General features: G+C 35.9%; 1 protein-coding gene across 1 annotated transcript in view; it reads right to left on the reverse strand.

The window, feature by feature from the left end:
* CHSY3 (chondroitin sulfate synthase 3) overlaps positions 1–24,486 on the reverse strand; it is a 266,058-nt gene that overhangs the window by 95,376 nt on the left and 146,196 nt on the right. The window lies entirely within an intron of this gene.

The following is a 24,486-nucleotide window of genomic DNA, read 5'->3' on the forward strand; positions in this document are numbered from 1 at the left end:
GGGTATCTGCCAAAGATCACTAGAAAGCCTGCCATATCTACTCCCATTGAGCCACTCTGAGGAGGATGCTGACAGAAAATGGCTCATGGATAGTGTGCTAGTGCATTTTCGTGTAAGATATATGATTTTGTTATTATTGTAATAGTGGATAAATAGCGAGGTAGAATGAAAAGCAAGTGATTGGCAGTGTGTTCAGAAAAGGAAATAAAAGAGCTTTGTAGTACTTTTTAATCAGCAAAAAAAAATTAAAAACCCCTTGTAATTATCCTTATCATTATGTGGTTATCATTATATGGGCTTTTTCTCAAAGCAATTTCCCAAAGTGTGCTGCCTGCTACCTGTGGCTACAAAAATATACATGAAATAATGAACAACAAGTGAAGTAGTAACGAAATAATGAATGAAAACAAACCCAACCTTTGAGAAGGTCCTGTCTCCTTCAAGAAGAGGAGGTAATGTTCAAAGCACAGGCTTTATAGTTGCCTTGGGCCAGACAATGTGTGATTCTGTGCAAACTACTATTTCTCTCACTGAGTTTCCTTCTTCATAAAATAAACCATATAATACATAACTATCAAGGTTGTTGTAATAATTAAGCAAGTTTGAGCATTTTGCAGTAACCTAGTACTTGTGCATATTTTCTTAGGTTATAGGGAAATCTAAGAGAGCAGTAGTATTTAATATTTACATCCAAACATATTTTTTATTAAATAACCATGATTCCAAGGAACTTCAGTGTGGTTTGATCATTCAAATAAACTTAATAGTGTTGTGCTTCAAAAATGAGATAACATGCAATGGTATGTCTCAATTTTTCTCTGTGGTTGCCATCTTATAGACTATGCATATTCCTAGAAGACTGACCCAAGTGTTTTAGGTTTGTATCTATAGGTCTTCCAACAAGAGACATACAAAAACATTCCAAATTCAAGTGAATAACAACTGTTCAGATCACAGTAAAGGCCAGTATATAAAGTGAAAGATGGTCAGGAAATGTTCTCGGCATATTAAAAATGTCCAGGTTTTAGTTCTTTGAGGAATTAGAGTAACACTGCATTTTAGGAATAGTGAAGATGTGGTTCTTTTGAGTCTATACTTTCTTTTTTTTAGGTAAAATTACTATATTATTTTTAAGTGCACAACATAATAATTTGAGATTTGTATATATTACAAAATAATTGCCACAATAGTCTACTTAATTCCTCTTACCAATTGACTCCCTTTACCAATTTTGCCCATACTCCAACCCCCCTCTCCTCTGATAACCAACCATCTTTTCTCTGTATCTAAAAGTTTCGTTCTGTTTTTTAAATTCCACGTATCAGTGAAATCGTACAGTATTTGTCTTTCCTGTTTGACTTATTTCACTTAACCCCAAGATCTATGCATGTAGTTGCAAATGGCAAGAAATCCTTCTTTTATTATGGCTGATCAGTATTCTACTGTGGGTGTGTATATGTGTGTGCATTTATATGTGTGTCTCTGTGTGTACATATACAACATGTACCATGTCTTTCTCATTTATTCATCCATCAATGACACTTAATTTGTTTCTGTATCTTGGCTCTTGTAAATAATTTTGCAATGAACATAGGAGTGCATTTGTAATTTCAAGCTAGTATTTTGTTTTCTTTGCGTAAATACCCCAAAAATGGAATTGCTGAATCAGATGGTGGTCCTATTTTTAATTTTTTGAGGAACATCCATATTGTTTTCCAAAGTGGCCTATCAATTTACATTCCCACCCACAGAGCACAAGAGTTCCTTTTTCTCCATATTCTTGCCAACGCTTGTTATTTCTTGTCTTTTTGATAATACTATTCTAACAGGTGTGAGACAATATCACATTGTGGTTTTGATTTGCATTTCCCTGATAATTAGTGATGTTGAACATTTTCTCACGGGATTGTTGGCCATCTGTATATTTTCTTTGGAAAAATGTCTATTTAGATCCTCTGTCCATTTTTTAACTGGAATTTTTTGTTTGTTTGCTGTTGAGTTGAATTCTTTATATATTTTGGGTATCATCACCTTATCAGATATATGATTTGCAAATATTTCTTCCCACTAAATGGACTGCTTTTTCATTTTGTTGATAGTTTCCTAACTGCACAGGGGCTTTTTAGTTTGATGTAGTCCCATTTGTTTATTTTTACTATTGTTGTCTATGCTTTTGGAGTCAGATCCAAAAATGCAGTGCTAAAAATGCTGTCAAAGAGCTTACTGTCTAGGTTTTCTGCTAGAAGCTTTTTTGCTTACAGGTGTTACTTTTAATTCTTAAACCATTTTGACTTCATTTTTGTGTATGATGTGAGATAATGGTCTAGTTTCATTCTTTTGCATGTGGCTGTCCAGTGTTCCCAATATCATTTACTGAAGAGGATGTCTTTTCCCCATTTTTGTTTTTTGTTTTGTTTTTTCAATTTTTGTTTCATTTTTTTCAAAGAAATAGCTCTTAGTTTTATTGCTCTTTTCTTTTTAGGTTTATATTACATTTATTACTACTCTGAACTTTATTATTTTCTTCTTTCTACTAATGTTGAGCTTTATTTATTCTTCCCCTTCTAACTTCCTTTCTTTTCCAGGTATAAAGTTAGATTGTTTGAGATTTTTCTTCTTTCTTGAGGTAGGTCTGTCTCACTATAAACTTCCCTCTTAGAACTGCTTATGCTGTATTCTATAGATTTCAGATTGTTGCATTTCCACTTTCATTTGTCTCAAGTTATGTTTTAATTTCCCCTTTAATTTCTTCATTGACCCACTAATCATTCAACAGCATATTATTTAATTTTCACACATTTGTGGTTTTTCTAGTTTTCCTCTTATAATTGATTTCTGGTTTTACACCACTGTGACCAGAGAAGATGGTTTATTTTAACCTTCTTAAATTTAGAGTCTTGTTTTGTAGATTAACATGTGATTTATCCCTGAGAATGTTCTAGATGCTCTTGAGAAGAATGTGTATTTTGCTGCTTTTGGACGGAATGTGCTGTGTATCTCAAATTTATCAGTATAATATGTCACTTAAGGTCCATGTTTCCTCATTGATTTTCTGTCTAGATGATCTAACAACTAATGAAAGTAAGGTAAAAAAGTCCCCTACTTAATGTATTACTGTTATTCTCTCTCTTTAGGTCTGTATATATTTTAAATACTTAATATTTGTTAATATGTTAATATTATAAATTTTCATAAATGTATATTCTTATAGACTTGTAGAATTGACTCTTTTATCATTATGTATTATCCTTCCTGGTCTTTCATTATAGTCTTTGTTTTGAAGTCTATTTGTCTGATATAAATATAACCATACCAGCTTTCTTTCCATTTCCATTTGTTTGGAATATCTTTTGCCACAGATTTTCAGTGTGTGTGCCCTTAGATTTGAAGGGAGTCTCTTGTAGGCAATATATGGATGTCTTTTTTTTTTTTTTAATCGACTTAGCCACCTTACGTGTTTTGGAGAATTTAGTCTATTTACATTAAAGTAATCATGAAGAGTTATGTACTTATTTTCATTTTGCTCATTGTTTTCTGGCTGTTACTATAATTACTCTGTTCCTTTCTTCTCCTCTTGCTGTCTTTCCTTATGGTCTGGTGACTATTTTATGTTTAGATTTTTTCTCAACTTTTGTATACCTCTTTTAAGTATTTCCTGGTTACCATGAGGTTCACATATAACAGCTTATATATAAAAAACATACTATTTTAAGTTAATAGTAGTTTAATTTGAATGCATTATGAAAACTTTACATTTCTGCTCCCCCATATTATTTTTGATGCAATATTTTATATCTTTTAATTTTTGTATATCTTAACTAGTTATTGTAGTTACAGTTAATTTTACAACATTTGATTTAACTTTCATATTAGCTTTATAAATGGTTATTCTACTACCTTTACTATATATTCATCTTCAACAATGAGATTTTTACTTTCATATATTTGTTTATTATTACTTAGTGCCTTTCTTTTTCAGTTTGATGGATTCCTTCTAACACGTCTTATAAGGCCAGTTTAGTGGTGATGAATTCCTTTAGCTTTTGCGTATCTGGAAAACTCTCTCCTTCAATTTTGAATGATAACCTTGTTGAACAGGGTATTTTTGGTTAGAAGTTTCTTTACTTTCAGCACTGCCACTCTCTTCCAGCCTGCAAGGTTTCTGCTGAAAAATTAGCTGATAACTTATGGGTGTTTCCTTGTATGCAAAAAGTTGTTTTTCTCTAGCTGCTTCTAAGATTCTGTCTTCATCTTTAACTTCTAACATTTTAATTTTAATGTGTCTTAGTGTGGATTTCTTTGAGTTCATCCTATATGGAACTCTCTGAGGCTTCCTCGATCTGGATGTTTGTTTCCTTCTCCAAGTTACAGAAGCTTGTAGCCATTATTTCTTCAAGTATGCTTTCTGCCCCTTTCTCTCTCTCTTTTCCTTTTAGAACCCCGATAATGTGGATGTTATTCTGCTTGATGGTGTCCCATAGGCCCCTTAAGTTATCATTAGGTTTTAAAGTTCAATTTTCTTTTTGATGCTCTGTTTAGACAGGTTCCACTGCCCTCTCTTCCAGGTCACTGGTCTGTTCTGTTCCATCTAGTCTCCTGTTGAACCCCTCTAGTGTCTTTTTCTATTAAGATATTGTATTCTTTAGCTCTGTGACTTCTCTTTGGTATTTTGTTTTATATTCTATTTCTTTGTTGAAGTTTTCACTGTGTTCATCTATTTCTCTTCCCAAGTTCAGTGAGCAACTTTATGACCATTACTCTGAACTCTTTATCAGATAGATTACTTATTTCTATTTCATTAAGGTCTTTCTCTGAGGTTTTCTTGTTCATTTGGAACATATTTCCCTGTTTCCTCATTTTGCTTGACTATTTGTTTCTGTGTATTAGGTGAAAGAGCTGCCTCTCCCAGTCTTGAAGACCTCATTTAGGAAATGAGCTTCATTGTTCAACCTTGCTTTAGCTCTTGGTTGTCTCTTGACCTATGTGATTATCTAAGCAGCCTGATACATAGGTCCCAATTGCTGAGGATATGACTAGGCCTGTCAGTACCCCAAAGGGAGAATCTCAGTCATCACATAGTTTCAGGCGGATTGGAAGCCAGATACTCAAGCAGCAGCTATTAAAGCATGCCAGTATACACAGCCCTGTGGGGTTACAATTGCAAACTGCTGAACTCCAGACCAGAACATCTAGGGAGGTGTTCACAGTTTGAGTTTTGCAAAAATTGTGCTTTAGATGAGTGTATACACTCCTTTCTGAAAATTAGCAGTGAGCTATGGTAATGTAAAAGGAGGGCTCAAAGATGACATTTCCCTGTGAGCTCCTCTGTAGCCTCTAAGTATGTTGCAAACCTGAAGCTTGTCACTCAGGTTGAAGCTGCAGTACAAGTACATCGACTTTTTTTCACAGGCAGACTGCTCTCTCTCCAGTGGCCTAGCTGTGGTATCCTGCCCACAGTAGTCTTTTGGGTTGTTACAATCCCGTGGAGCCCAGAAACACAATCCTTTCTGGTCACAGGAGCCAGAAGACCAAGGGCACCCCCTGTGTGAATTATGTTGCCTGCAGGCTTCACTGAAACTGTGGGACAGTTCTTGGGGCAGGGCATGACTGTGACTTTAACGATGGAAGAGAAGAGCAGTGGGAGCAGGATACAACCACAGCTCTTAAGAGGTCAGGAAAGCACATTGGAGTTGAGGCACACTTGTAGTTTTCAGGAGTCCAGAAATGAGTGCTAGAGGCAAATCATGCCTGTGGCTGTAATGAGACCATGTCTCTGTACACACTTGCCTGCACTGGCAAGACAGAAGGAGAGTGCACAAAAGGGACTCGCCAATGTCCCCACCCCCACAAAAAGTCCGAATCCATCCCTGCCCCTCTAGCAGTCATTTAAGATTAGCACATGAATGTCCTTCACATATTATACAGTCATCTCTTTAAGTGCTGTCTTTGCACTGGGTCCCAGTATGACTCTGCATGTGAGCTCCTCTAAAGAAGTATCTTATATCCCCATAGGCCCCCAGGATCCCCTGGACATAAGTCCTGTTGATTTCCAAAGCCAGATGTTTTGGGGACCTCTTCTCCCTGGTATAGGACTACTTTTACAGTGAACAAAACTCTAAGTAGAGGTCTCAGCTTAAGACTATGCTACAGTCACCGTGAGTTTTAGCCAATTTATGCAAGTGTGGCTTACTAGTAAAGCAGGGCTGCTGCACTTACCATATTAGGCATCTGCAACTCAGATAACTCAGATTTATCCCTCAAACCCCTACTTCTCTACTGTGTGATAAAATATAGCAGGAGGGAAAGAAAGCATTCTCCCATATCATATGCAAGGAACCAGAATGGGCCACAGTGTTTTGAATGTTTCAAAAGATTACAGGCTCCTCCGCCTTGCTGAGGTGTCTGCCACAGTGGAATCCAGCAGGACAGGGGCTGGGAGAGGATCCCAAACATTGAGGGGCTTTTCCACCATTCAGCAACAGACCTCACTCAAAGTGGTAGGAGCAGAAAGGGAGCAAATGAGAGACTCCAGATAGCTACTGACTGCGTTCGTTTTTGAGAACAAATGAGAGCCTTCCCTCTCTGAGGATTCCCAAATACCAGTGCTGGTGACCTGACACGGATAGGAGTCAGCAAAATAAGGATTGCCACGATTAATGGGATTCCATTTCAAACCCCAGGCTAGTTAACCTTATGAAGTCTGGGGGACTTGGAAATGTCAATTAGCTTTGCAAAGAAGACAATAAAGTTGGAATTAAAAAAAAAATCCCTTCCTTCAACCACAGTTTATTTTATTTTTTTAAGATTTTATTTATGAGAGAGAGAGAGAGAGAGAGAGAGAGAGAGATTGAGAGGCAGAGACACAGGCAGTGAGAGAAGCAGGCTCCATGCAGGGAGCCTGATGTGGGACTCGATCCCAGGTCTCCAGGATCACATCCTGGGTCGAAGGCAGATGCTAAACCGCTGAGCCATCCAGGGATCCCACTGAGCCACCCAGGGATCCCTCAACCACAGTTTAGAAGTAATATTTTTCTTTAACAAACATAATGCATTTTTAGAGAGAACAGTCATTCATTTCATGTCCCCTATTTCAGGCACTGTTATAACGTCTAATGTTCCTATGAACCTTATGAAGTTTTGTCATCTTATAAAGAATGTGGAAATTAAAGAAGTGAATTTTTTCCCCCAGCAATTCATGTTCTTATCCTGCATTACAGGACAGACCTAGAAGGATCTTCACAGGATCATTTGGCCTATTCCTGCCATCACAGCTGTTTTGCAAGTAAGGCAATGAATGCTTAGAATATTCCTTTTTTTGTTGTTGTTTGTTAATTTATTTCAAGATAAATTCTCTTTACCAAGTAGGAATTCAACCTCGTGTGTTTACTTTCAGGATCACAAAAGGTACAACTGAAAACAAAATGCCACAAAGTTTCCAAAGCAGAACAACATTCTGCTTTCTGACAAAAATATAGAGATTCTTACTTTAGCAAATCAAGGACACTTGGGATAATTACACACTAAAAGGACTGAATCACAGTCCTGATAAAAGGCAAGCAAAAGCCTACATAATTAAACAGAACAAAAGCAAAGAAAAAATTTTTTTTAAGTTCAGGAACTGCAGACCTGGTACTTTTGGCAATGGTCCAAATTCATTTCTGGTAAACAGGAATTATAAATACTTCATAAATAGAACATCCCAAATGAAAAAAAGGGAAAGGGAAGAAAGCACACACGTGTCAGACAGACAGCTTCTAGCAGGTTATACTAACAACATGCTTCAAACCATGAATTCATTCACTTGCTTCACAGGCCAAAGCAAAGTAAGTTCCCCTTTAACCTCATAAAAAAATTCATTTTCATTTAGGAAGCATCATTCTGAGATGAGGCACTTTTTCATTCACCGTCTCTCTTACTGGTGATACCACATTGGAGGAACATGGCACTTTTAAGTGGAAACAACTCCATGAAATCTGTGTACCTGAATAAATGAATTTTGTGTATTCACATCCATGGACAGTGAATGTAACCACTGGGTAGAGAAATGGGTGGATAATACAATGTGATACAGGTTCTTCAGAGTTTGGAGGATGCAGGGATTGGTATCAATACACAGCTAAAATTGTTTAAACGCTCAAAAGACCTGCTAGAGCCTGCAGAATGAGGATAGAGCATTAACAGTGAGAGAGAGAAGAGAGGTGGCCCCTTGAAGAAGGGAGTCAACTTTGCATTTTCCTGAAAGTGACTCCACCCACGTGGACATGTGAGAGGCGACCAGATGGGAATCATTGGCAGCCAGGCACCTGTAGGGAGCTTCAGCATGGCAGGGACTTGGAAGACCCCAATGAACGGTTCTCAGAGAAACCCACAAAAGCACCACAGAAGAAAAAAAATGGCATTTGGACATCCAAATGTCTGTCTCAGGACACAGACACCATACCAGCCTCATCTCCCCTGCCCCCTTGCCTAACTCTCCAAAGCATAGGCAGCCAGGTGAGTATAAGAGGAGGGAAACAGTGAAGAAGCTAAGGCAAACCAGGGCAGGGGAAGACAGGAACTTGCAGACTAGTAAGAGATGGAAGCTTTGATGTTAGGCTGGAATGGACTTCTTACTGACTGAAAAACAAAATCACTTCTTAGTTCCTGGAGTGAATGCACAAGTGGTGGGGACCCTAAGGAATTTTAGCTAGGAGCACGAAGGAAAGATGGTGGCATGAAAGAATAAAGATGCATGCCCCCTATTGTGTTCTGCTAGTTCAATAAAGCAGTTACAACTGCATTGTCACATTGAAGTGTAAATATTGGATGAACAATCTTGTTAGTCCACAGTTGTTATCTGGACACATGCTGACAATAATAAGCTTCCATTTCCCTTATCATCAGGACTTCATGGCTGCCAATTTACAGGGCTCTATATTTCCTTTACCAAATTGCTTACACATATCTGCACAGAGAGAAATGTATATAGTTATACACACACAAGTAACAGGAATCCAGTTTCGAAAAATAGATGAGAAGAAATCAAACAGGCACAGTCAACTCTGGTAATGCCTCTTCCTCTAACATCAATTCAGCAAATCTTTTTCAACTAATACTTGTGTCTCCACTGTCACAGACAGATCAGGGATACTGGAAAGTCAAGGTTCTGAAACTGAACATATTTTATACTATCTGCATACTGAAACTATCGATATACACAACTGTAATACCCACTAGAAGGCAGCATTTTTTCTTTTAGTCAGGTAATGCTTAATCTATTAAAAAAAGAGTTATCTGTTATGGAATAAAATAATGCAAAAAATGCTCTGAGTTAAAAATCATCATAATTATACACACTTTATGACAATAAGGTGACTCATTTTAACCTGTCTGTGACATTTTCAAGGCTGCTTTAATTCCACATATCCACATCACTGTTTGATTAACAATATGTGTTACATTTTTGTATTTAAAAGTATGATATAAGAATTTCCAACTTGTTGAAGCGGGTAAGTTTTCAGCAATTTCAGGTGTCTGGAACATAATCATAAGCCCAGAAGTAAGTGGACAAAGGGCATTCTGCAAGATATCATAGTGCTAACATAAATTATGTTAGAGGCTATATCAGGATGCCTGGGTGGCTCAGCAGTTGAGCATCTGCCTTCGGCTCAAGGCATGATCCTGGAGTCTCAGGATCGAGTCCCATGTCGGGCTCCCTGCATGGAGCCTGCTTCTCCCTCTGCCTATGTCTCTGTCTCTCATGAATAAATAAATAAAATCTTTTAAAAAAAGGAAACTATAAAAATTCTTAGACTATAGGAAACTTCCATTGTGGCTAAATTATGTCAACTGGCTTAACACAAGTAGTTTATTTGCTTAGATCAAAGGTAAGAGAGGTAAATATGAGGAGTAGATAGTAAGGCTATTTGACAAAATGCATTTTTCATAGAGAAAGGAAAACACACTTGAATACAAACTCCAATTAAAAAAGAAAAAATGTAAAAAGAAAGACGGAAGACCAGCAGGAGTCTATTGATAAAAATGTAAAAAACTGTACATTTCCTAACAGCTTTTCTTAGGTGTTTCAGTACAGAAAAAATAAAAAAAAAATGTTTTTTTCTGATAATGATCTTTGCTCATCATAAAAATGTTTGCTGGTATTTGGAATAATTTATTCCAAGAATTCATACAACTATAAATGCATTCTAGAAAGATGTATTGGAAAAAACTTACTAAAATAAAAAAAGCACTTTTAAGGAAATAATACTTTATCATCTAAAACATTCATTTATATTTATCATGTAATTCCTTGATAAAGTCAGAAAAATTAATGCTACTACATGTGATGATCAAAAATGATTTTATTATTTTTGTCATATTTATGGCTAAATGATAATATCTGCTTACAACATGGAATTGGTAGCCTTAGGGCAGTAGAAATGAGTTTTGAGGAAAAAGAAAGATAGGATATATTTTCCTATGCATACATTTCCATATGTATGCATATGTTAAAATGCTAACATAGCAGAGAAACATTTTAAGAATAATAGAACAGGATCCAGTGAAAAAAGATGACTTGACAGCCCAGAATTTGCTTGTTCTTGCATAAGGACATATGTAGGAAGATTAGGAATTGAGAAATGAATTGTCTTTACTGATAATCAACCCTCAAATACAAAATAAAGTAACTCAAAGGAGACAAAATAGTACTTTTGAATAAACTATCTCTTGTTACATTAGGAAAGAGAGATAAATAATTAGGTCTTGGGTGAGTTATGTTTCCACACTGTATTCACTGGGAACTTGCAGCACTGAATATAATTGAAACTCCTTATTTCTGCCACTTTTGTTTCTATGACAAATACAATTCCTTCTTCAAAAAAAAAAAAAAAAGTTCTCAAAGGTCAGTGATTGCCAAGGTTGGAGTGTTGAAAGAAGAAGTGGAGCACAGAAGATTTTTAGGACAGTATGATACTATCATGATAGATAAACGTCTTTATAATTTGTCTAAACCCATAGCAGCCACAATATGGAGAATGAACTGCAGTGTAAACTCTGGACTTTGAGTGACTATGATATGTCAATGTAGACTCATCAATTGTAATAAAAGTGCCACTCTGGTGGAGCATGTGGGGGCAGAGGGTACATGAGAAGTCTCTACCTTCCTCTCAATTTTGCTATGAACCTAAAACCACTCTCAAAAAATAAAGTCTTAAAAAGTTGTCCAGGATCTCAGAAGTGCTGCCACCCAAGTATATAAGAGTAATTAAATATACCCCACTTCTGTAAGTGAAAAACTAAAGTTTATCATATGCTTATTAAAGTTTTTTTTTTTTTTTCTTAAAGGGGAATATGGTTTCAGAGTGAGAGAGAGAGAGGATCCTAAGCAGGCTCCACACCTAGTGCAGAGCCTGACAGGGCTCGATCTCACAACCCTATGATCATGACCTTGGCCAAAGTCAAGAGTCTGATTAACAAACTAAACGACCCAGGAGCCGCTGTTGAAGGCTTTTTATAAACTTGTCCCAAACAAGAGAATTCTCACCCTTGACCCCACTGTTACTCAACCATTCATGATCTTTGGGGATAAAACACAACATGCTCAACAGGGAAACAATCATTTTTTAAAAATCAGTAGACAAGGACTTTGGTGAGAGTCTTTAGAGACTAGCACTAATGAGATTTATTTATAAGCTCTCATAATAATAGGAGAGATTCCTTTTATAGCATTCAGTACCAAAGATAAAGCATTTTAAGAAAATGTTTTATTAGATAAAACATACAATTTGAAACAAACTCCACTGTGATTTGGATCTATCTCTGAATTAAACATACTAGCAACTGCTTCTCAAAGTTGCCATATCCCAAATCCCTTGTATTGATTTTTCTATGGAGAATGCATGTTTTATTTTATTTTATTAAAACAATTTTTAAATATTTTATTTATTTATTCATGAGAGACATACACACAGAGAGAGAGGCAGAGACACAGGCAGAGGGAGAAGCAGGCTCCATGCAGGGAACCCAATGTGGGACTCGATCCCAGTCTCCAGGATCAGGCCCTGGACTGAAGGCAGTGCTAAACCGCTGAGCCATCCACGCTGCCCAAGAATGCATGTTTTAAAAAATGTAATTAATCATACTGCAATGATCAATAACTTGTTATTTAAAAAAAAAATCAAGACTCTTTTCCACATAAAAGTAAAAATCCAATAGTCTACTCTTAATGCCATTTCTGCTGGGCTTTTGAAAAGTAACCATCATCATCTTAACTCCACGAGTCTCCAATAGAGACTACTAATGCTACCACTTGAGTTTCCATTAGTTTGGACTTAGGTGAGAAATATAATTTTCCATGTATTCCAGTAATGTGCACCAGTCTTTGGGTATTTCTAGGAGAAATACTAGGTTCCATGTCGAATGTCTTCAGGTTTACTTTTGATTAAACACATATAAGTAGAGAGAACTGAGAACTTCAAGTTTTAGCAATAACTTGGAATTTTTTCCCCTAATTCTTCTGTTAAATAGTTGTGGCAAATGTGTGAAAAGAGAGGAAAAGAATACCGATTGGGTACAAGGTGCTGTTTTGAGGTATGCAACATATCTAATCCAATCTTTATACTATGCCCTGGGGGTATATAATGTTCAATTCAAAAACAGGAGCTTGGAGAATCTAAAAGATTGGCTAAGATCACACAGTAAGTGAAGCACCTTGGACCCACTCAGCTCTCTTTTGCCTGAGTGCTACCCATAATTTTTAGGTATTAATGGAATGAAACAATGCAGATGGTCCTTTTTAAAGAAGCCAATCTGTTCAGCTCAGCACATGCTGACTTCTGGTCTTGATTATTTTCCAAGGATTACATTAAATAATTGCTGAAATTTTACTTTCCCAGATTTTACCTAATATCCTAAGAACAGGGCCAACATATTATCAACAAAATAATATTCTTGTGACAAAGTACCTCGCCTGCAGAAATAAACTGTGAGAAGAAACAGATTCCAGTGGGCTTTAGGTGGCAACTCACAGAATTCGGCCCAGTTATAAAATAGTCCCAGGATCAACATAGATGAAGGCCCTACTATGTACAGGCACTGTGCTGGTGGTGGGAAGAATCAATATTACAGAAATTACAGACTAGTGGAGACATCCTGGTCATACATAGGAATGGGTGTACAGTGCAATGAGAGTGTATAATAGAGGTTTGATCTAGTGAGAGGGTAAGGAAAGGCTTCTTCAGTGAATGGCTAATATTATAGAACTATATTATATACAACTATATCTGGAGGTAAAAAGAAAAGATACATTTAAAAACGTCAAAGATTTAAAATTGGGAGTTTGTCTACTGTAAACTTTTAATTGTACAGAAAAATAAACTGAGGGCCAATTATCTTGGCCCCAGAGCTATAAATGGATTGAAATCTTTGTTCCTTTTGGCACCAGCACTACGATACATAGATAGATGGATAGATATGTATGTTTCTATGTATATGTGTAAGGGTATGTGTCTAAACATTCAGGTGTATTTCTTTAGGGTTAAAAGTATTTCCCTAAGTATGGCCAACTATGATTTTTCCAAAAACAACCAAGAAATAAATTTAATCGCTTCATAACACCACTTGGATTATTAGAAGGAGGCCAGCCTTCTAATTCATGTACTGGTTCTGTACCCACAGGCTTTTTTGCTTTTGATATATATTTTAAAAGCACAAAAGGATCATCAGTAATGACTGTTAATTTAAAACTTGTGCCAAGGGGCAGTCCGCATGGCTCAGCAGTTTAGCGCCGCCTTCAGCCCAGGGCTTGATCCTGGAGACCAGGGATCGAGTCCATGTCTGGTTCCCTGCATGGAGCCTGCTTCTCCCTCTCTCTGTGTCTCTGCCCACCCCCTTCCCTGTCTTTCATGAATAAATAAATAGAATCTTTTAAAAAAATAAATAAATAATAAAACTTGTGCTAAGTATTTTATATGAATACCTGATCTCCTTATAACATCTCTATGCAGCAAGTAGGATTCCTATTCTATTTTTACAGAAGAAAAGATAAAGATTTATAAACATTGAGCTGTTTGCCTGAAGTCAGGCGGCTAGCTAGTAAGCGTCAGTTTTTGAATCCAAGTCTGAAAGATTTGTATCTGTGTTCTTAACTATGATCCTCTTCTGCTTCTCTCTAAAACTGCTTTCTATAGAATATGGAGCAGGATTTCATTCTACATATGAGAACATCATGGAAGTCATAAATGCAAGGAGCAAAAATATTTGCTTTTAAACCTAACAAAACAACATTCTGTTTTCCACATGCAGTCTGAAATTTACCGTAATGCCAAAAATTAAAAATACCACAGCCAGGAACAAGTGTTCGTTGTGAGATGTGGCTTCAAATCTTTTAAAAAAAGAAACTTCCATTTGTTTAAGTACATCTATAGATACATAACATATATTTGAGAGGAAATACTCTTCTTAGAAGAGATGATAGCAATACAAGTCAGACATAAATATCGAAGGAAAGCAGCTTTCACCTCAACTTTGAACTTTGTCCTCTTTACCATCTATGTCCCAGCTGGGGGAAATGGAAGGATGAATATTATCAGGGGTCTCAGAGGGAAATAAGAGATAAAAGCAGAGAAGCATGGTGTTCTGCTTCAAATAGAGCAGCTCTTGCTATGCAGGCAATCCTTTTCATTGGTGTTTGTTAGAATCTTTCAAAAACGTATTCTCATCAATCCTCAGAATGACATTTGGAATAAAAAGGGATCTCACTCAGTACTTCATGTTCTGCTTTGATGACTACAGTATATTGGACAAGTGAGCCGAAAGGGGTGGGTGATTAAAGACGCTGACCAGGAAAGACAAGGTTGGGGTCAGGTACCAGTGGATCCATCTTATCCTCCAAAGCCCTGGTGGGCATGGCAGTTTTCCAGACAGATGCCTGTCTTCCTCCCTCCCCTCTGGATGGCAGCTGGGCATCAAGAAAGGTTGAAGCACTGAGTAAAACAATCAGGCCTGCTTTGATGAAGTCAATAGGAATTTCTTTTTGGGTTCTGCATTCTGTTTTTTTAAGGTCCAGTTATGCATCCTTTATCCAAATGATCTTTAACACATTGTTCCTATTTCTATAATAGTGGCTAAAGAGCAATCTGTCTTAGAGCAACAAGTACAAGCAATACGTATGGTTTCTGAACAGCTGATAAAAAAGTAAAGCACCCCATTGATGACAAAACCGATGTGTGAACTTTTAAAAACAATCTCAGAACTGAATCCCTGTTTAATCCCAGAGTGATTTATCACTGAGATGGGGCAGCTCTGCAAGGATCCCAATATGTATTTCTTTATGTGGCAGCCTATCTGCATTACAGCATGATGAGCATATAAAAATTATGGAAATGATATTTCGTGTTTCTGAAGCCCCAGCTGGTAGGCTGGCAAGGAGGCACTTTTGATTCAGGCAAGAAGGACAGAACAGGTAATGCTGTATGTATTGTCCTCCATCATGGTGTATGTAGGATATGGAGTCAGACGGCCTGATTTAAAATCCTATTATAATCATTCATAAGCTACTTCATCCTGGATGAAGTATTTCTCTTTATCTCAGTTTCCTCATCTATAAAATGGAAGTAATACTTCAAAACTTCAAAGTGTTAGAGTGTAAAGAAAATGCACATAAATTACTTAGCACCATGACTAGAAGCACTCAAAGATGTTAGCTGTTATGATTACATATTCATTTTAAGTTTTCCTTAGAAATAGTCTTACTAGAAGGTTTCTGTCGGTTTTTACAATAAAACAGGGAAAATTTTTCTTTAGTTTATTTTCTAACTTAGAAAGGATATATATATGCATATATAAGCATGTTTGTGTATGCATACATATGTATATATGTTAAAACTACTAGATTAATTAAAAAGTTAGATACAATAATTAGGCTTCATGAATTTAAAGGTTATAGGACCTTTTAGTGGGTAATATGGGCACTTCTGAATGATCTCTGTTGATATTCAGACTTCTGTGATAATTTTAAATTTTATTTACCAGTATAGCATACCTGCTTATAAACAAAATATAATATACATAAGAAAGAATTTTCCAATTTTTCTTCTTGCCTACCTTGACCTAAACATACTACCCTGAATAGTACAGAAAATTAATCATATTTCATATATTTTTTATATACAGCATATACAGATGTTGCTGGATCAACACCTTGGTGATGAGAACTTCCATGTTTATTCCGCTAGCTTCCTTTAAAATTCCCATTTTGGCTTTTGCTCTACTTAAGCTGTGTTATAACATCTAGCTACTCCAAATTAGAAGGTAGAGACACTGCTGTTATACTTTCTCACTATCTTGTTGAAATCAAAACAACTTCCAGCATCATGGGGATATGGAGAATGAGTAGAATTTTAAAAATTTGTAAAGCAGGCCTAAAGTTACTTCCAGCAAAATAGATGTCTTCTAACTATATGTGTCACTATTTTTCCAAGTTTAAAATCTTTAACTCCAAGGAAAGATTATTACACTCCACCCCCAACTATGTTACATTTAAATCCTAGCAGGAATAATGTGGCATTCTTAGGAAGAAGACATGCTTTTTATACTGAGAGTAAAAAAAGTAAAATCCTATGAGTGTATGTATCTAAATATACGTATATTTCTTTAGAATACTTGTAAAGTGCGTATGTAGAAATATTTCCAAAAATATTAATCTCAAGAAAATGTTAAACCATTTAAGTCTGAAATTATCTATGGTTATGCATTCATATATTCATTCATTCATGCGTAAGCATATATTTCTATCTTACTCCACAAGACTCAGGATACCCAAATGAAAAGAAACAGTCCTTTTCGCTTTCGTGCCTTTAAAGTTAGTTAAGGAACAAAGAATGTTCTCAAATAATTATAATGCAGTGTAGCATGGAAGAGAGCCACCAAACAGACAGAAACTGAGGGCTATGGGATTTGGAAAAAAGGATTCGTTTTTACCTAGGAGAGTGGGATGTTCTGCAGCCAGATGCAAAGGTACAAGGTGAAAAGGAGGACAGTACAAGGTTGCATGTGAGTCAGCGGTTTATAGCCCTTAGCAAGAAACTGGAGAGGAAGGGCGATCCAGGTGGAGGAAGACAGATATGCAAGGATACAGAAGGGCAATGGCATTGGGTGCCTTCATAAAGTGGGAAGTAGTTAATTCAAAGCAAGGCCAGAATCAGGAAGGCAGCAGACAAAACACAGTTGTAAAAAAAGGCATGAATCCTATTCTTACAGAGTCTGGATGTGAAGAATGGGGATAGTTAAAGATTACAAAGACTTTAAGCCTCTATGGCCAAGATGGGGATGATGTCCTTCAAACAAAGAGGAAAATTAGGTTAAATAGAAAGAATATTTTTTGGAAACCATGACAATTTTAGGTATATATCGATGAATCCGAGGTACTAGGATAGCAAAAGAAACAATCACAAGTAATACAAATAAATTATGCTGGCCTATATGAAAAGGACCTAAGATGGGACATACCTTACTTAGTCTCATACCACTGACCCCCTTTATACCTCAGAGATGGAAACCCCAACGCACTCCTGTATTCTTTCCATTTTGAATTTTAATATGTATCTCTAACTGATTAACCTTTACCCTCCTATATGCTAAGCAATTTGAGATAAAGGTTTATACATTTTGTCACTATAGTCTTCATGGAGCATGGCAAAAAGGTCTTCTCCGCATAACAGCCACTTGGGAAATTAAAGTTCTAATGAATAGGAAGGGAAACAGGTCCACCTTGGGAGCCCAGAGCAAATCAAGAGAAAAAGAACAGAGAGGAAACTACAGCATATTCAAAAAGGAGTTTATTCATAGAATGAAGAATATTATGCAAGCTGAAGTCACTAAAGTATATGATATAAAAATACAGCCTTTCTCTTTGAATTTTATATTGCTTTTTGTATTATCACTGCATTTCAATTAGTTTTAAAGTATTCTGAGCACCAGAATTTTTTTTTTTTTAAAGCAGAGTGGTTTCTGTTTTTTGTTTTTTTAATTTTAGGTTCAAGATTACAAAAAAATTGGAATGTTCAAATTTTTTTCTTATAAAGCAAGGAGAAAATAGAATTGGGCATTATCACTGGGCTTGAAATACATTACACACATTTAAGGTAGATACACTAATATCCTTTTGATGTTGTTAAAAAAAAATAACAGTACTTTTAAAACAAATGGTATAGCACCTCAGCGTGTGTTAGACTTTTTATAGTCTCAAAAGTCCTTTATTCCATTTCACCCTGACAACATTCCCGTAAAAGAGGAATTCTTAATTCATTTACAAATGATAACAATGAAGCTCAGGTTAGCTCACCTGAAGTCATGTGGCTACTTAAACAGCCTGATAAGTAATCCCTATCTTCAGATTTTTTCTTATTATTGTGATTATTGTTATTTATTTAACTCCTACTGGTTATTCTCAAAAATCCAGCTTTCCTCCTTATTTAGTATAAAAGCAAAGCCTCCAACTGCTTTCAGTAACTACTGCATCCAAAACTTCTATGTGTACCACATCTTCTATGAGATAGTGCACCATTACAGAAAAGAGGTGATAGCTTAATTCTAGCTGAAGAACTGTTAGACTGTCCAATGTGTCGATATTTTATCAGGACACAAACAAGGAAACAAAAATCAAGTGAACTAAAAAAAGTCTGATTCCCCACTTGGAGAATATTGATTGCACTTTATATAGTAGTTCTGTGAACTTGGGTTTTCAAATCTCTGTATCTCATTTCTCCTATAAGTTTATTATGAGAATAAAAAATAAATGTGAATATGCTTGGCACACTATATACAATATCAACATGAAAATTTGGTGGGGATTCTATTGCATTTATTTCAATACAATTTTGTCAATGTTAACATTTTTCTACTCATCTATACATCGATACCGTTGTCCTGTACTATAGGGTGATATACAGCTGGTTAGTTTTCTCCCACAGACATGGTGGGTGTTTTCACTCATTTCATTCATGTCCAGACTGTTCGGAGGATGGGCTCAACTTTCTTACTTACAAAAGATAAATATCAAGTTTGAAAAATTAATTTTCAATGAAAGCCTTCATTCATTTCCATGTAAACATCTAAACTTAAAAGATTAGGCCACACAAAAAACCCTAGTCAATACTTCACTTAACATGTGTTACTTCTGTTACACACTTATAAAAATATGCCTTTAATGATTTTCCAAGTAGTTAAAAAACAACAGAAGTGCTTTTGAGGTTCCCTATATCTTAATAATGGAACACTGCATTGATTTACTGACAATGTTGGGTATCAGATTGAATTTCAAACTATTAAGGTGATTTCATCTTGAAAAAATATATGTATAGCTAAAAGGCAGAGACATATAGATATATGAACACAGTGACATATGACAGAGGTCTATGAAACATCAGAACCTTTCCTCCTACAAATGAAAATAAATCAAATATAAGTGACTTCCAGTTTTTACTAAGACACCAATAAAACAGATCTGAGTTTGAAAACACTCAAAATCTGACTATCTTTGCTGTGTTTATTCCCAGCCAGTTTTATTTTGGCTGCTAAAGACAGCTTTAACACTGCTGAGATTTATCTTACTTTTATTAACATTTCAACGGTACTGAAGAGCTGTATATTTTACCAAAGTAGTAAAAGTTGAATTTATTTTTCTAAGGCTGTAATAAATAATCAAGAACATAGCCTTTAGCCAAATAAATGAGTAGTGACCTTAAAATTATTTTTCAGTTTCAACCTCAATAAAATCAATTGCATTTAATCATTTCAAAACTGCATTATGACTTCTATAATTAACTATAAGTTTGTATCTAGAATATTTTTTATTTGATGACTTTAAGACAGCAAAATAAATAAAAAACTTACTATGATGAAGCAAGGAAACCTGGATTTGGAGGATTCATTCACCTCTCTTTGCTTCTCAATTACTGTTCTCTAATCCTGGCTGAAAACCAGATATTCCACCTTCACTATTGAAAGCAGCCTGATAATTCAATCAATATAATCCATTCCAGGAAGAACTCAACTTGCTTGATTAGTTCAGTAGCTATTATTTCTTTTTAATATTATATGACAATGAGGACATATTAACAATCCCAATGAAATAATAAAAACAAATATATTAGCTCTTCATGAAAATCATGATTTTCATAAAGAGAAACATTTGCATACATGGTACTTCCCACAGGTTCATACTCAATGAAAAGATCCTTCTGAAGTCCCAAAGATGTGCTATGTTGGTATGACAGTCCATAACTATAAAATCCAATTTTCCATTATGTCTATTATTATTTTTCCTTAGACTTGTGATCTCTGTTTCTGATTCTATAACCATAAAATAGATAATATACATACAGATATGTGTGCATGTATATAGAAAAAATGTTTCATACACAAAATATTAATGTTTCTCTAAAAATTTAAGAGAAATGCCAAACGCTAAATGAAAATACCATAGAAGTAATGGTAATAAAGTGATCTTTTATTGAAATATCAAAAATATCCAAGGTAGGGTTGTTTTTTTTTATGACAGAGGAACTCTGAGCCACCCAGGTGCCCTCATTTCTGTCACTTTAATAACATTCTCCATCCAATGAGCTAACTAGTACTTGTGTTTCAGTCTCTGCTAACTTGATTTAAAGGTGATTAAACTCTGCAGAGCCTAAAAGAGAATATGGACTTACTACGACAACACGATTACATTTATTAATTTTTTAAGATTTTATTTATTTATTCATGAGAGACACAGAGAGATTGAGAGGCACAGACAGAGGCAGAGGGAGAAGCAGGCTCCGTGCAGGGAGCCTGACATGGGACTCGATCCTGGGTCTCCAGGATCATACCCTGGGCTGATGGTGGTGCTAAACTGCTAAGCCCCCCGGGCTGCCCATGATTACAAATAGAATAAAATGTATGCCTATTCTTTGGGAATTTCCCCCATTTATTTATTCATTCAAAAAGTAATTATTGGGCACCTGATTGGCTCATTCAGTTAAGCATCTGCCTTTGGCTCAGGTCATGATCCCAGGGTCCTGGGATCAAGTCCTACATTGGGCTCCTTGCCCCATAGGGAGTCTGTTTTCCCCTCTGCCTCTGCCCTGCCCCTCCTGCCCCTCCTCACGTACACACACTTTCTCTCTCAAATAAATAAAATCTATTAAAAAAAGAAACAAAAAGTAAGTATTGAGTTCTATCTAGACTGGTAACAGACACTGTCTGGTACTAGATGCTATAGATGCTAAATTGAATAAAACTAAATCCCTGTCCTTAACAAGTGTACTTTATACCAGTTACTGAACTACCCATAAAAATCCCTCTTTATCCCCCATTTGAACTATAATTTTTCTTTCAGAAAGTATAAACATGAATTGATTATACAAATAATAAAAAAGTCTCAAAAAAACTTGTTTTTTTCTGACAAGTGATAATTTTAAGCTCTAGATGAATAAAATCAACAAAATGTAGAAATCACTGTAGAATGCAAATAATATGGAATGTTAATAAAGGCTTACACTGTAAGTTATCCTAAGTAGAATAAATACATGTTCCCATTGCTCTATGTGTGTGCATGTGTGTGTGTATGTAAATGCTTTAAACTGAGTGGAATTTCTCATTTCCTTTTGAGGGAAGCCAATATGGACAATTTTTGCAAATACTCCTCAAGATGCTGCCCACTTACCACTATTCCCCTTCCTATGGAAACGACCCTTCATGATTAACAGTATATTTGCTCTAAAACCCTGTTTCTGACCAGAGCTTACCTACCCAGGGTAAACACCCTGATTCAAGCTGGAGCATTCAGATTCTCTCTCCTAGGAATTTCAAATTTGGAAGTCATCGTCATTCAACTACCGTAAACTGGCAGTATTTCCTACTGCTGTGGCATCCAGAATTATCCTTGCTCTTGCCTCATTTATATCCCTGTTATCCAAGGATTTCTTCAACTAAACAAATCACTCAGTCTCTTCTCATTAAATCTCTCCTAATGCTGAAGTGCACTGGGGTCAATTTATATCACTTGCAAGACATTTAACTTAAAGAATATATAAGTAATGGAGTGGGGGGTTGAAGGAACAAAATAAATGTACTTAGTCTCTGGTCTTGGGTTCACAGAGATGTTATTACCAAATATGAGATGATAACTACCTTTTAAAAGGGCCTGACTGGGGGATCCCTGGGTGGCTCAGTGGTTCGGCGCCTGCCTTTGGCCCAGGGCGCAATCCTGGAGTCCCGGGATCGAGTCCCACATCGGGCTCCCAGCATGGAGCCTGCTTCTCACTCTGCCTGTGTCTCTGCCTCTCTCTTTCTATCTGTGTCTATCATAAATAAATAAATCTTAAAAAAAAATAAAATGAAATAAAAGGGCCTGACTGTTCAGAAAATAGGAAAATGTTAATAAGATTGAGAGCACTAAAAACAAAACAAAACACGTACAAAGTGTTTGTACCCCCCTTTTTTAACTTTACAAAAAATAAAGTAGTTCTCAGTCTAATTGATTTAAAAGCTTAAGGTTAAAGAAAACTCACTTTTATGAATATTTTCATTTATGAATATTGTAGATTTAAAATAGTCTAAAGCTGCTAAACTAGATAGATAGTTGAGCTACTTGATCTTTAAGGTATTGTCATAGTTTGGACTATGACATAAAAGAATCCAGCATTCCTGTACAAAATCATCATATAAATTTTACTTAGATAGTACTTAAGTATTTAAAAGAATCTTTCTGGGGATCCCTGGGTGGCTCTGTGGTTTAGCGCCACCTTTAGCCCAGGGCTTGATCCTGGACACCCAGGATGGAGTCCCATGTCAGGCTCCCTGCATGGAGCCTGCTTCTCTCTCTGCCTGTGTCTCTGCCTCTTTCTGTGTGTCTCTCATGAGTAAATAAATAAAATCTTAAAAAAATATATAAAAGAATCTTTCTCATTTCAGCCATACTTAGTCTTTTTTTTTTAAAAAAAAAAAACAGACTATAGTAAAGAAAATATGTTATCTATGAAACAATGTATATCTGACTGCAGAAAAATACTGCAACTGATGGTAGGAGGGAGGTCTGAGAAAAAAAGGGAAAATATCTTATGAATAAGAGAAAGAGTTCCAGGGTTTTACACTGCAAATATCTAATTTATCCTCTTCTCACTATCATCATTTGTGGGGAAAGATAGAACTAGATTGGTTGAAAAGGCTCACTTGGATAGTCTATTATGCCGTAGAGACTGTATGTATGTGAGACAGAGGTGTTCGAGTGACCTACAGAAAAATAGGTATCCCTAGAATTTGTGATACTACGAAGAAAATTTAGAACAAATCACAGAAAAGGATTTTAAGTTTGAGGTAGAATTCATGGTAAGTCCCAAAGACTAAAAAATTAAATATTGTTAAGGTATATGTCAAATTGTACATAATTTTTTTAAAAAACCTGCTCCAAAATAAATACATATTTGCTGTTCTATTCTATAGTTACTAAAATTTAGATGCTTTAAGAAAAGATGCAGTCTTTTTCTAATTTTAATTTTTTAAAAGATCTTATTTTTATGTAATCTTTACACCCAATGTGAGGCTCAAACTCACAACCCTGAGGTCAAGAGTTTCATACATGCTCAACTTACTGAGCCAGCCAGATGCCCCAAGAATAGATGCATTCTTATAAGCAGTGTTCCTTGTCATGTACACAAACTACTTACAAAGTCACTTCTTTAGAGTATATCTGGTCTAATCTTTCTTAGAGGATATTGCAAATCAGAGGGGTAGTTTTTCCATTTTTGTACTGAACATTTCTTGGAAGCCTCACTTGGAAGTTATACATCACTGGTTTTGGTTCCAGTTTTGCTAATAACTACTTTTATGTATTTAAGCATTTTCAATAACCTGAAAAATCTCCATTTCATTCATTTAACATGTATTTTCAATGAATTTCTATTGGAAACAAGAGCCTCTATTAAGTTGATATGTGCATTCTTGTGATAAATCTGCATAACAAAATTTGTACCCAATTTCCTGCTTAAAAAAAAAAATCTTTGTGGATAATCCACTTAACAGGCTTCAGTGTGTATGAGGAGTACAGCACTGCAAGAGGGTACAAGGATAGTTGGGCTACTTGATCTTCAGGGTCATTTCTGCTACTGACATAAGCACTCAATAAAATATGTATTTTTTAAAGATTTTATTTATTTGAGAGAGAGAGAGAGAGACAGAGAGTATGCACAAGAGAGCATGAGCAGCAGAGAGGGGCAGAAGGAGAGGGAGAAACAGGCTCCCCAGTGAGCTTGGGAGCTCAAGCCAGGACTCTATCCCAGGACCCTGGGATCATGACCTGAGCCAAAGGCAGATGCTTAACTGAATGAGCCACCCAGGCACTCCTCAATAAAACATTTTTAGTCAGTAAATAAATCAGTGAATGAATGTATATAAGACTTAGAACAATCTTTAGCAAATCATTAGACTTAGTCATAGCTTACTTCAATGGCTTGTTTATGAGGAACT

This window comes from Vulpes lagopus, chromosome 7, assembly GCF_018345385.1.
Source record: "Vulpes lagopus strain Blue_001 chromosome 7, ASM1834538v1, whole genome shotgun sequence".
Lineage (NCBI taxonomy): Eukaryota > Metazoa > Chordata > Mammalia > Carnivora > Canidae > Vulpes > Vulpes lagopus.